A 15,334-nucleotide genomic window follows, 5' to 3' on the forward strand; every position below is an offset into this window, starting at 1 on the left:
CCAGTATGGGGCAGAATACCTAAGAAAGTACAAGTATTAGTAGCATAGCAAAAATATGTTCCTTGCCATTAATATATTTGCTTGCGGTAATTATGGCCTCCCAAGCAAATCGATGACTGCATCTTTGATGCATTTGCTAGTACATCTGAAAATTCTTAATTGGATAGTTGTAAATAGCCCCAGACTATGGAACAAAGGATTATCTCAGACCTACGCCGAGGTATTGATGGTGATTCTCAAATATCGCATAATAGAATGTGATATGATGAGATAGAATGCAATAGAAATAAAGACACAGAGAATGAGTTACCTACTCTTAACGGTCAAAGCGAACCCTTTCCTTCTGAATTCTTTAATTCGGAATGAATCAAATCTCCCTAAGTAGGATTTGAACCTACGACCAGTCAGTAAACAGCCGACTACTCTACCACTGAGCTACTGAGGAACAATAGGAGATTAGATATGATATAGTTCAATTCCCATTCTCAACCTATGACCAATATAAGCTCGAAGCTTCCTTTGTAACTCCTAGAACTTCTTCGTAATGGCTCCATTCCATGCCTTGTTCCATCCATATCCCAATTCCATTCATTTAATATCCCTTTGGTGTCATTGAGATAAGAGATGTCGTTTCTAGTCTATCTCTTTCTATTGCTATATATATATGGAAAGTTTAAAAATCTTCATATAATAAACAATAAATTGCAATAGAAAAGAAAAAATGGAGGTTTGTGATGATTTTTAAATCTTTTATACTACATAATATAGTATCCTTATGCATGAAGATAATCAATATGGTCGTTGTGGTCGGACTCGATTATGGATTTCTGACCACATTCTCCATAGGGTCGTCTTATCTTTTCCTTCTCTAAGCTCGCATTATGGAAGAAGGAGAAGAAGGAATCGAGAAGAAAGATCAGCAACAATTGATTTTATTACGGGATAGCTCATGATGTTCATATTGATTTATTATATGCCTCTGCATCTAGCATTGGGTAGACCTCATACAATAACTATCCTAGCTCTACTGTATCTTTTGTTTCATTTCTTATGGAACAATAACAAACACTTTTTTTGATAATGGATCTACTAACAAAAATTCAATGCGTAATCTTAGCATTCAATGTGTATTCCTGAATAATCTCATTTTTCAATTATTCAATCATTTCATTTTACCAAGTTCAATGTTAGTCATATTAGTCAACATCTATATGTTTCAATGCAACAACAAGATGTTATTTGTAACAAGTAGTTTTGTTGGTTGTTAATTGGTCACATTTTATTCATGAAATGGGTTGGGTTGGTATTAGTCCGGATACAGCAAAATAATTCTATTAGATCTAATGTACTTATTAGATCTAATATGTACCTTGTGTTAGAATTGAAAATTTCTATGGTTTAAATCTTTAGTATTCTCTTATTTATTACCTGTGTCTACTATTTAGGCATAATACCACCACCCATTGTTACTAAGAAACTGAAAGAAACCTCAAAAATGAAAGAAAGAGGGGAAAGTGAGGAAGAAGCAAATGTAGAAATAGAAACAACTTCATAAACGAGGGGGACTAAATAGGAACAAGAGAAATCCACTGAAGAAGATCCTTCTCCTTCCCTTTTTTGGGAAGAAAAGGAGGATTCGGACAAAATTGATGCAACACAAGAGATATGAGATACGCTATAAACATAGACCCATTTATGAAACTTATTACATGGATGTGGATGAAAATCAAGAAAATTCAAAGTTAGAAATATTTACAGGAAAAAAAAAAGATCTACTTTGGGCTGAAAAACCTCTCGTTAATATTCTTTTTTACTATAAACAATGGAATAGGCCATTTTGGTATATAAAAAAAAAAAATCAATTTGAAAATATTTTTTTTTATATATGTCAAAGTGATGGAAAAGAAAGAATATCTTTTACATACCCACCCAGTTTGTCAACTTTTTTGGAAATGATACAACGAAAGATGTCTCTGTTTACAACAGATAAACCCTCTTCTGCTGAATTATAAAATAATTGGACTTATAGCAATGAACAAAAAAGAAAAGACCTAAACAAAAAATTTATAAATAGAGTCAAAGCTCTAGATAAAACTTTAGATAGGATATTTTTTGTTTGGGATATACTCGAAAAAGAGACTAGATTTTGTAATGATAATCCTCAAAATGAATACTTACCTAAAATATATGATCCTTTTATGAATGGCCCCTATTGGGGACAAATCACAAATTTTTTTTCAACTACAATCCTAAATGAAACTTCCAGAAATAAAAAAAATAATATTAACATAGAGGGTTTTTGGATAAATAAGATTCATAGTATCCTTCTTATTTTTAATTACCTACAATTTGAACAGATAAAAAATCCATTTGTAAAAAACAATTAACAGCAAAAATTTTATATTTCTTGAACTTATTGAAAAACCACCATCAAGTTTAAAATTTTAAAGAGCTTTCTGTACTTCTCGAAGAAGAACAAATAAAAATTGATTCAGAAAATAACAAAAAAAATTATAAATTTCTATTTGATGCAGTTATAAAAGACCCTAACGATAAAAAAATTAGAAAAAAACCTATCCAACGAAAATAAATTAGTAAAAAAGTTCCTCGATGGTCGTACAAATTACTTAATGATTTGGAACAACAGGAGGGAGAAAGCGCAGAGGGGGTGGAAATGGAATATGAGATTCAATCACGAAAATCCAAACGTGTAGTGATTTTGACTGATAACCTACATACTATTGATACTAATACCAAAGATACTAATAATCCCGATGAAATAGAGGAAGTGGCTTTGATACGTTATTCACAACAACCGAATTTTCATCAAGACATAATAAAAGGTTCTATGCACGCTCAAAGATGCAAAACAGTTATTTGGAAACTCTTTCAAGCAAATATACATTCACCCTTTTTTTTGGATAGAATCGAAAAATTATATATTTTTTTTCTTTTCATATCTTTAAGCCGATGAATATGTTTTTTAAAAATTGAATGTGGAAAAACACAAAATTAACAATTTTAGATTATACAGAGAAAAGCCAAAAGGCACTAAGAAAAACAAAGAAAAAGATAAAATAGAAGAAGACAAAAGATGAGAAAAAGCATGTATAGAAATAGCATAAGCATGGGATAATATTATATTTGCTCAAATACTAAGAGGTCTTGTGTTAATAACCCAATCTATTTTTAGAAAATATATTCTATTACCCTTGTTGAAAATAGTTAAAAATATTATACGTATACTACTGTTTCAATTTCCCAAATGGTCTAAGGATTTAAAGGATTGGAATAGATAAATGCATATTAAATGCACTTATAATGGTTTCCAATTATCAGAAACAGAATTTCTGAAACACTAGCTAATAGACGATATTCGAATAAAGATCCTATTTCCTTTTGTCTGAAACCTTGTCACAAATCTAAGCTATACAAAACTTAAAATGCTATAATGAAGAAGAAAGAATAAAAAAATGATTTCTGTTTTTTAACAATTTGGGGAATGGAAATTGAACTGCCTTTTAGCTCTCCCTAAAACCACCTTTGAGTTGTTGAACCTATTTTTAAAGAACTCAACAAAAAAACTAGAAAATGGAAAAAGCAACATTTTCTAGTTCTAATAATTTTACAAGAAAAAACAAAAAAATTTCTAAATATTTCAAAAGACATAAAAAACCAGTTTAGTGAAATCATTCTATTTCTAAAAGAAATAGTAAAAGAACTCGAAAAAATAAATCCAATTGTATTATTTGGCTTGAGAGAACTAGAAATATATCAATCAAGTGAAACTAAAAAAGAAAAAGATTCAATAAGAAATAATACAAAACGAGTTCTAACAAAAACAAAATGAGTTATAATGATAAAAGATTAGAATTGCCAAAAAATATTGGGCAGGTATTAAAAAGAATAAATGCTCGACTAATCCGTAAATCACATTATTTTATAAAAAAAAAATTTCATTGAAAAGATATACATAGGTATCCTTTTAGGTATCATTGATATTCGGAATATTAATGCACAAATTTTTCAGGAATCAACAAAAAAAAAATTCTTAATAAATATATTTACAATGATAAAGATATTTCTAATTCTAATAATGAAACAAATCAAAAAATAATTTATAGAAAAAATAAAAGTCTAATTCACTTTATTTCGACTATAAAAAAGTCCCTTTCTACTATTAGTAATAAAAGCGCACAAACCCTTTTTTTACTTATCTTACGTGTCACAAGTATACGTATTTTAAAAATTATCATAAGCCTTAGCCCTTAACATATATAAGTTAAGATCCGTTTTTCAATATAATGGAATAGCTTTTTTTCTTGAGTATGAAATAAAGAATTATTTTGGTGGAACACAAAAACTATTTCATTTCAAATGAAGACATTATTCTCTTCGAAATTTGGGAATGAATCAATGGAAAAATCGGTGAAAAGGTCATGATCAATATGATTTATCTCCGATTAAATGGTCTAGCTTAGTACCACAAAGGTGGTGAAATAGAGTCAATCAGTGCTCTATAGCTTAAAATAACCATTTAAAGAAATGCAATTCATATGAAAAGGAAAAAAACCTATTAATTCACTATGTAAAACAAAAGAATTTGGAAGCCACCTCATTACAAAAGTAAACAGAGAATTTTTAAAAACACTATAGATATGATCTTTTAACATATAAATTTATATCATCTAAATCTGTTATTTATGAAGATTAGAAGAACTCATCTATTGATCAACTTCCTTTTATAGTACCTACCCCCATGGGAAGTCGAATCCCCACTGCCTCCATGAATGGGAGATGTCCTGAACCACTAGACGATGGGGGCATACTTGCTCGAGCGCCATCATACTATGCTCATAGTATGAATAGTTTTTTGAAATTGTCAATATACAATATAATAGAATGGGAATGGTATGACTCAATACAAAGGATAACACTTTTCAGCGAGTAGTTGTTCTACCAAAAAAGGGACTAAACCCGATTCTTACGCTTTCATTCATCGATTGACTCATTGTTAAGATTAGGCAGGCATATCTCTACCTCAAACTAAGATAGGAAACTCAAATAAAAAAATGATAAGTTATTGAATTTTTTGAATTTTTTTCTCTAAATTTCTTTTTTTTGGTTAAGAGGATAGGTCGAATCTCTTTATCAACAATTGCTTCGATAAAATATTTCGGAGCTATGTTGAATTGGTAGGTACATGTATCAATCAAATGAATTTCATTATAATGGAAAATAGTGAAAAGAAATTAAGGTCAGCCGGTTAAAACCAATTCTTGCATTGATATGTATCAAATCCAATATCAATAAACCTTTTGTTACGTACACTTACTAGTATATACTATACTCACTATGTAAATCAAATTGAGCATTCCTCAATGACCCACTATGCGTCTAAGATATATCTATTAGATAGACTATAATGTATACAGGTATAAGATATGTCTGCAGACATATAACATATAATAAGTATATACAATAGACTCATCGTAACTAGAGGCTTATTCAGGAGTTTGAGTAAACGAGCCCTTTTAACTCAGTGGTAGAGTAACGTCGTGGTAAGGTGTAAGTCATCGGCTTAAATCCGATAAGCGGCTTTGGTTTTTCCATAAAAATCCAATGGCAGTATTCATATTTATAGAGATATTGTTGCCATTTGTAATAAAAAAGTAACAAACCATAAAATGTAATTGTAATATAAGTAATTTTTATATTGAAATTCTATTAAATACTAATGAAGTGTAGTAATTTCTAGTAATTATAGTTATAAAGTTGAACATTTGTTATTATGTTTATTATATTGTTATAAATATTATAATGCTAAGTTTATAATGAATAATGCTAAGTTGTCTACTTGAATCTCCAAATATTCCTATTACTTTAGTCTATTATTCCAATAAAATCAATTAGAAATCAACAAAAAAAAAAAAGTAAGTGGACCTAACCCATTGAATCATAACTATATCCACTATTATGATATTAAAAGATTTATTCCAAGCACAACATACATAAAAGGCGTTTAAAATACATTTCTTTGATTCCAGCACACAAGACAAGATCACTTTCTATTTTATTATATATATTTCATAAGTTATAAGTATCTATTTTAGATACTTAGATAGATATCTATCAGATCATGGTTTCATGTAACAAATATTTCCATCCATATGGATACAAACAATATTTTTATTCCAATAATCAAATGGAAAATGATGCAAGAAAGAAACTTTTATCTATAATCTCCTATTATTAAATTCAATACCCTATTAATTTCATCAAAGATAAATAATAGAATAAAATAAATAGAACAGGAATTTTATTAAAAGAAAATGAAAGACTAAAATAGAAAGTAATAAAATATATGATATTGTAGTAGTTTAAGACATACAAATTCTTATTTTTATTAATTTTCCCAATGGGACTCAAAAATAAGATTAGTATATGGAACGGGAGGAATATATCTGGGGATCTATCAGTAGCAAGAAAATGGATCACTTGTTTCTTGAATAGTTCTTTTCAAATCAAATAAAAAATGCATCTATCTGATTGATGAGTCATAAGACAATTCATGGTTCAAGTGGTTATTAAGAATAGGAAAGGATAGCCAAATTAAGTTCAGGGATTTTACTTTACTAGGTCGAGTTAGAAACCAATAAATTTTTTTATATTCGAAACCTTTTCAAAAGAAGGGGTCGTAGATGAGAAATCAAATCATACATAAATAATAGAATCCCCAATGTTTTGAAAATGCTACAAGGTGCTCAAAAAAGGTTGAAGTAGTTGAATAGGAGGATCACTATGACAATAGCCCTTGGTAAATTTACCAAAGATGAAAATGATTTATTTGATATTATGGGTGACTGGTCACGGAGGGACCGTTTTGTTTTTGTAGGTTGGTTTGGTCTATTGCTCTTTCTTTGTGCCTATTTCACCTTAGGGGGTTGGTTTACAAGTACAACTTTGTAATTTCATGGTATACCCATGGATTAGCAAGTTCTTACTTCGAAGGCTGCAACTTCGTAACCGCCGCAATTTCTACTCCTGCTAATAGTTTAGCACACTCTTTGTTGTTACTATAGGGCCCTGAAGCATAAGAAGATTTTACATGTTGGTGTCAATTAGGTGGTCTGTGGACTTTTGTTGCTCTTCATGGTGCTTTTGGACCATTAGGTTTAATGTTACGTCAATTTGAACTTGCTCGATCTGTTCAATTACAACCTTATAATGCAATCACATTCTCCGGTCCAATTGCGATTTTTGTTTCTGTATTTCTCATTTATCCGCTAGGTTAGTCTCATTGGTTCTTTGCACCAAGATTTGGTGTAGTGTCTATATTTCGATTCATCTTTTTTTTCCAAGGGATTCATAATTGGACATTGAACTCATTTCATATGATGGGGGTTGCTGGGGTATTGGGTGTTACTCTGCTATGCGCTATTCATGGTGCTACTTTATTTGAAGATGGTGATGGTGCAAATACATTCCGGGCTTTTAACCCAACTTAAGCTGAACAAACTTATTCAATAGTCACGACTAACTGCTTTTGGTCCTAAATCTTTGGGGTTGCTTTTTCCAATACACGTTGGTTACATTTCTTTATGTTATTTGTACCTGTAACTAGTTTATGGATGAGTACTCCTCAAGCAGTTGGTCTAGCCCTAAATGATACGAACCTAGGACGACCTTCTCCTAAACCCGTATTATATTAGCCTAGATCTTAATTAAGTTTAAGTTCTAATTGAATTGACCTCAAACCCTAACCAACCTGTGGTTAGAAACCTTGGTATAATGTAGACGCCATAATAGGGGATGGAGATCCTATTGATAAGTCAAGATAAAACAACCAATTCTCTAATGGTGTTTTAGGTGTTCTCAAAGAACAAAGAGATAATTAATGTCACAAGTATTTTTTTAATCAAATGAAATTTTTATTCTTATTGAAAAATAAGCCTTTAAATAGGCTTTGAAAGATACAAAATAAACCCTAAAAACCCTAGGAAAAACCAGCCACACAATGAAGAGTTCTAGCTTGATCGAATCTTTCCTTTTCCTAATCTAATTAATTAATTCCCTTATTTTCAATTAGGAATTAATTAATTTACAAACAAAATAATAAAATAAAAACTTTCCTAAACTTATTTGTCCCGCAAATAAAGGAAAACCCAAAAAGAAAAGTCAAACGCAAATCAGAAAACGAGTTGACTAGTTTGGCAACTAAGCTAACTTATGTTTGATGTCCGAGCTAACTTATGTCTGCCTAATGTCTGAGATAACTTATGTCTGTCCGAGCTAACTTATACTAAGCATTATTTATTCCACTAATATTTTTTTTTGCAATATATTCATAGCCATCTAGAATTAACATTGATCGTCAAGTTCACTTTATCATAATAAACATAAAACTACAATGACCTTGTATCCAGTGTGTTTTCTTATAGCATGATCCTTTAGGTAGGTGATAGCAAGGTAGTGAAAGGCCAATGTCAAGAGCTGCTAATATATATTTTTGTATCATATAAAAATTACATGTATGTACATATACTTTAAAAAGAATAAGGATAGCAATTTCCAGCTTACTAGGCATTAAATTATGGCTAAACTTTGTGATATAGAGTTATCTTGCAACCTATTATTTTAAATAGAATGTGGACAATATCCCTGCATTTGGTTATTTCAATTGCTCTGCCACATGATTTTTGGGCTAAAGTTCGTGTAGATGCACTATTTTTATGGTTTTTTCCATAATAATAAATTAGTTTTTTCAATCTTATTGGATGGTAAGTCAAAAGCAAATGAAAATCAAATAGGATTTGAAAATGTAATTTGTATAAGGCATAGTAACAAAAAGTATTCACATAATCCTATATATGCTGCAATAAGCTATAAGTTGTTCCAACAAAGAATGCAGATTACATATATTTGTTTTCCTAGTGACTCATCATGTAGTTTGGTATGAACCCAAAAACAAAAATCTGATATATTTTTCAATATTTACAGTACTATAACTCTGTCATTTATAGAAAGACACCACAAAATCAGAAAGAAAATGCCTCTTGCCAAGAATGCATTCCTTAGGTCTTGAAGAACCTTTTCCCTCTCAGCTCATCATATCCAGCTTCTTCCCCATCTAGCTCCTCAATCCAGTTGCTTTTGCTTGACATACTTATTAGAAATTTGATATTTTGATAAATATCAAAATATATAAATATATATTAGATATATAGATTTATAAGTTTTGACTATAAAAAAGAAATATTGAAAAATATTCGATGGAGATAAGAGAAAGTAAGCATAAGCAGGTAGCAGGGAATCGAAACCGCATCGTTAGCTTGAAAGGCTAGGGGTTATAGTCAACATTGATTCATCACTGTTAACGTCTCCAATTCAAAACCAAACATGAAAATTTGGTTTCATTCGGCTCCTTTATGAAAGATAAATAAATTTTCAGATATCAATGAAATTAAAAAAAATTCGACCCATAACATCTATGTCAGCTTTTCAGTCTCAATGCATTCAAAATGACCCGCTTTTTAGATGATCCTTGTAGAAAAGAGGGGATTATAACAATCTTTCTAGTTACTTCATTCTCTATTTCTATTTGAAAGAATCCTTAGGAAAAGGATTTGTTTCCACCGAGCTAAAACAATTTTTTGATGTCTCTAGTAAACCAAAGTCAGTGTTTAATTAGTTATTTTGTTTCAATTGTCCCTATACAAAAAAGAAAAATTGAAGATTTAGTTACGATTAGAAATACACTTTCTGTCTTTATCCATGGATCCTTTACTCATACTTATTCAATTGGAAATATCAATTGATCTAATTAAAAAACAAATTATGTTTCGTAATTTTATAATCAAAATTTTCAATTTCTAATTGATTATTGGATACAAATCACGAGAATGTATACTCTTCCTCGAATTTTTCATTGAAAGGTAAAGGATTTAATCCTTTTAAGACATAAAGTTTTTGCTCCAAATGGAATATTAATCAAACCAAGAGACCCCTTAACTATTCGGTGGTTAATTGAACGAATCGCACTTTTACCACTAAACTATACCTACTCAAATTTGATTATTGTATACAAAAGGACTTTTTGTCGAACAAGAAACTCGGGCGCAATCAAAAGATAGGATCAGAAAAAAATGCATTGTGCACGAATCCATAGTTCCGTTTTTTATTATATACATATTATTATTTATTTTTTATTTCAGTAAAATATCATTAAACAAAAAAGATAAAATAAATAACGAAGATAAGAAATCTCACTTTGATTCTATATCAAAATAGGTCTTTTTATGACTTTTGTGTTTCAATAACAAGCCTTTTTGTTTTGGTTTCAAATTAAATAATTCATTTTATCTTATTACGATTGAACAAAACAAAAGAGGCCCGGCCTGCTACGTACTACCAAGTGAAGCCGTGGAAAGAAAGGGCCATTTCGGGCGAACTCAAAGAGGTTTTATATATTTATTATTATTAATAAATATTATTTTTTTCTCATTATTTTTATTTTGCCTTTTTTCTATTTCTTTTTTCTATTTATATATTATTTTTTTCTATTTATATATTACATAAAATACAGAATATATCTACTAAACATATATTAATTATGTAAATCTATTCAAAAAATCTAAAAAAACTATGTTAAACATATTAACAAATATAGATTCCATTTTTAGATTTGATTTATATTGGATTTTAGATTTGATTTATATTGGATTTTTTATATTTATTTCATTTATATTGGGTTTATATATTGGATTGTTGATATCTCTTTCAAGTCTTTTCTTTATACATATATGTTATATGATTATAGAATTATAAATAACATATATGTATACGTTTTATGTACATTTTATACAATCTAATTATATAATACAAATGCTTTTATTTTATCTAAATGGTCTAAATGGAATTTGATTCTATATCATCATCATTCCGTATCTATTATATAAACTATTGTATATATATATATAATATATAATAAAATAATAAAAAACACTAAAAAAAATAAGGGCTTTTTTCAAGCCTTATTTTTGTGATGCAACATAGTAATTACCTCCTTTCAATTGGGGGAGAGATGGCTGAGTGGATGAAAGTGTCGAATCCCTCTCTTTCCATTTTCACCGATATCTTGTTCTTTTCTTTCAAATTTCTCATGAGTTCAGTGTGGAATAGATAAAATTCTACTAAGCTAAGAACGTTTTAAAATCAAGGAAGAAAAACCTTATTTCCTTTTTTTCTTTTTTTAATTCTTCACATCCAGGATTACATCCTGGGTCGTTAGATAGGAATTCAAAGATAAAGAGTGAAACAGAGAATATTACTACTGTGTAAACAAATAGTTTGAGAGTAAGCATTATACAATCTCCAAAATTATTTTTTAGGTAAAAAGATAATAGATTTGCTATTTTATTTTAGACTGCATACCCTACTCTTTTTATTTTGTATTTTGACATCAAGAAATAAAGGTTTTTTTTTAGAAATAGAAAATTTTCAAAAAATGCATTTGTAATATTTAAAATATAAGTGGATAAGTGGAGTTTTTCATTACCAATTTTTTTTTTTTCATACCCACAATTTGACATTGTGAGTACTCCAATAAGGCCTTTCAATGGAAAAAAGATCATAACAAGGAAATGGGTTGATCCAAATTTCTCACGGCTGTACAAAAATTTCAATATTAGAATCGAGAGTTCATACTCTAAAACCTATCTAATCTTATTAAGCGTTATGTTAGAATTTTTTTTTTTCAAATCAATCATGAATTTGGCTAGGACATTATTAAAGATCTCATCGAAAACTTACAGCAGCTGCCAAACAAAAGCTAAGAGAAAAAATAACACGGGTATTACTAACATAACATCTACGATTGGATTCAAAAAAGTGTAGGCCTCTAGTAATTTGGTGACCAAAAAGCCATTTGAATAAAGGGTAGAATTAAGACAGATCCATATCAAACTAAATATATTAAGCATAACAAATATTTTGTTATTTTTGTTATTGAAGATAATTATATTATTTTGATTGAGTTATTAATAAGTTGAGTTATTGATAGAAGGGAAAATGAATAAAAGTAGGTAAGATAGACCCCAAAAACCTTCTTTGATTTGAACTCCCCCAATAAAAAATCCTTCAATTCCCAAATCAAAAGTCCTTCTTTAATTTGAACTCCCCCAATCAAAAATCCTTCAATTCCCAAATCAAAAGAAAATAGAATAAATCATACTTTCATACAATATGGATGCTAAAATATGGTCCTTACTTTAAAATGTTATTCAAATAATGTTCTCGAGTTCGAAAATTTTTCAATTACTTAAATCTTTATGATGATTTCTTATGGGTTCGTAATACTCGAAGAAGTGTGAAATTGGTACATTTATCCTATCAGTATCAAGTTACTTGAAGGTGCAGATTCAAAAAGAAATTTTTATTTTATTCGTGGTATTCATGGTATTTATATTTTATTATATTAAATAAATAAAAAATGAAATAAAATATATGTTAAAATAAATATATGTATTGGGTGTTGGGGATTAAATTGAATTCGTTCTGAGACTTTGTTAGAATATAGCCATTCATATTTCATATAGAAAGAAAAATTATAGATTACTATGTATCGACCGAACCAATGACTATTCATGATTCCATAATTGAATCAATTACATACTGGTTACAAACTAAACGAATGTTATAGTAAAACTTCGTTTAAAACAATGTGGTAGAAAGCAACGTGCGACTTGAAGGACACGGTCCGTTATGGATTCTTACATCTGCCATTTATTATTATACAGGAATTATAGAGGAATGAAAATGCTCTTGACTCGACATCGTTTCTTCTGTTTCAATAGAACTTTCATTTTTTTTTTTTTTGGGTAATGTAAATCGTACATGATGGAGCTCGAGTAAAAAGTATTGATTCATTTCTTGGAGGCAAGAATCTAGGGTTAGTATTAATCAATAAATTGGGACAATTTCGTAAATGTATTTGTAAATATATTTTCCATATATAAATCAAAAGGATCCAATTCAAGCAAGTTTCAAATTCAAAAGTCAAATTTTTTGGAATTGGTAAAATTTTTTCGATCAAATCAAAAGTGTATTACACAAGAATCATTTAGTCATATGATTCTTTGATGGAAAGAAATCATAAAAAAGGGTATGTTGCTGCCATTTTGAAACGATTCAAAATCATCGAAGTAATGTCTAAACCCAATGATTCAAGGCAAAGATAAAGGATCCTGGAACAAGGAAATACCGTTTTCGATTGTCTCCACAACTAGATCAGAATACAGAATCAAAAGAGATTCTAAAAGAGACAGACAAAAGGGGCGTTAGAGACCACTCAATAAATGAAATGCTTAAAAGGTTTCCTTAAGTTATTTAAGAGTTATCCAACCTGAGTTATGAGGGTGCAAAGTGCAAATAAGAATAATTTTTTTTGGTGGGGGAAAGAATAAGTATTTAAATCATAGTCTAGTTGATTTTATGATTTTATGGATATATTTGACCTTATCATTCTATACATAGATATAATTTCCAATTTTCTTGAGCCATAGAAGGAGAAAACTTCTTATACGTTTCTAGGGGGGGTTATTGTTCATCTATCCCAATGAGCCATTTATCGAATCATTGCAATTGATGTTCGATCCAGAAAAGATCTCCGCAAAGTGGGTTTTTATCACCCGATAAAGAATCAAACCTATTTGAATGTTCCTGCTATTCTATATTTCCTTGAAAAAGGCACTTAGCCTACAGGAACTGTTCATGATATTTCAAAGAAAGTGGCAGTTTTTATGGAACTTACCCTTAATCACCAAACGACAGTCAATTAATGAAAAATTAATGAAATATATCAAACTGAAATATATAAGAAATATATAAATAAAGAAGGTGGAGATCACTCATAGAGAGCTTTTTATAGTATTTTCTCTGCTATTCTCTTTTAATTTGTCATTCCTACTTTTGATTTTGGGTATTACCATTAATGATGATGGGGGTAGTTAAGCTTTTTTCTTTTAGTTATATTGATTGATTGACTAAATTCAAGCTTTTTTCTACTTCTTCTTCTTTTTTTTTTCTTTATTACTTTTTCCTTACGTCTACATCCCTTATTAGTCTATATATCAATTAGCTATGTAGTGCCAATCCAACAGAAGTCCTTTTTTTTTATTTAAATTTACAATATTTTATTTTTTCCTAGTTCTCCATTGTATTCTTTTCTCAAATACTCATATTGACAACAGTGCATCGAATAAATATAATTTGATTGTGGATAAATGGATCTATTTTTCTCCATGCCATAGATTTGATTTCATTCAAGGAATGGGTTCATTGGATTTTCTGTAATACAAGAAGTTTTTGTTTTTGTATGATACAATTTGTTTTGCCGTTTCAAATTTAATGTTGTGATTATGCTGTGCAATTCAACCTCTTTATTTATTTTATTGGGATTCTGATTGTATCTACACATTCTAATTCTTTTATTCGAGTTGCTGACTCAATGGTGAAGTATTCGGCTTTTAAGTGCGGCTAGCATCTTTTACACATTTGCATGAAGCAATAGATTCATCCATACCACCAGTAGAGTTTGTAAGACCGCGACTGATCCTGAAAGGAATGAATGGAAAAAGTAGCATGTAGTATCAATGGAGAATTTTGAGAATATTTCATTGTTTCTGGATATGTCCAAAACCTTGTTTGTATTGTTTGAATTCGTAGTGTGGCAGAAAAAAAGAAATTGGAAAATCAATTTCAAGTCGGACAGAGCCCAACTGTGGCCCCAATTAAATTATAGGGAAACAAAGAGTAACGAGCTTTTGGTCTTAATTTTTGAATGATTATCCGAATAATTAGACACTAAAAATATATTAGTGCTTGACATGAGAAAGGTTTTTCCATGAGGGATTATCCATTTTTTATGAGTCCTACCTATTAGGTATTCTCCATTATGAGGTGGAGATAAATGAGTAAAAGAAGGCAGTGTATTGATAAATAGGTTTTTTTTTTGTTTTTTTTTTCCCAAAATCAAAAGAGCGATTGAATTGCAAAAATAAAGGATTTCTAACAATCTTGTTATCTTAGATTGAACATAAACCACTTAGATGAAAAAAGAGAGGATAGAGAGTTTGCCGATGGTTTTACCTTTTTTCCGAGGTATCTATTTTTTTTGTACTATAATACCTTGTTTTGACTGTATCGTACTATGCATCATTTGATAACGTAATAAACCCATAATCTCTGGTTCAAATTGAATTTCAAATGGAAGAATTTCAAGGATATTTTGAACTAGATAGATCTCAGCAACATGATTTGCTATACCCACTTATCT

The 15,334-nt window shown here is 29.5% G+C and overlaps 1 non-coding gene across 1 annotated transcript; it reads right to left on the bottom strand.

The window, feature by feature from the left end:
* Window positions 1-373: 373 nt before the first annotated feature.
* On the bottom strand, window positions 374-445 carry TRNAN-GUU (transfer RNA asparagine (anticodon GUU)). The gene has a single exon. It is a non-coding gene; the product is annotated as a tRNA-Asn (tRNA).
* Between the last annotated feature and the right edge of the window lie 14,889 nt (window positions 446-15,334).

Source organism: Ziziphus jujuba, chromosome 11, assembly GCF_031755915.1.
Source record: "Ziziphus jujuba cultivar Dongzao chromosome 11, ASM3175591v1".
Taxonomy (NCBI): Eukaryota; Viridiplantae; Streptophyta; class Magnoliopsida; order Rosales; family Rhamnaceae; genus Ziziphus; species Ziziphus jujuba.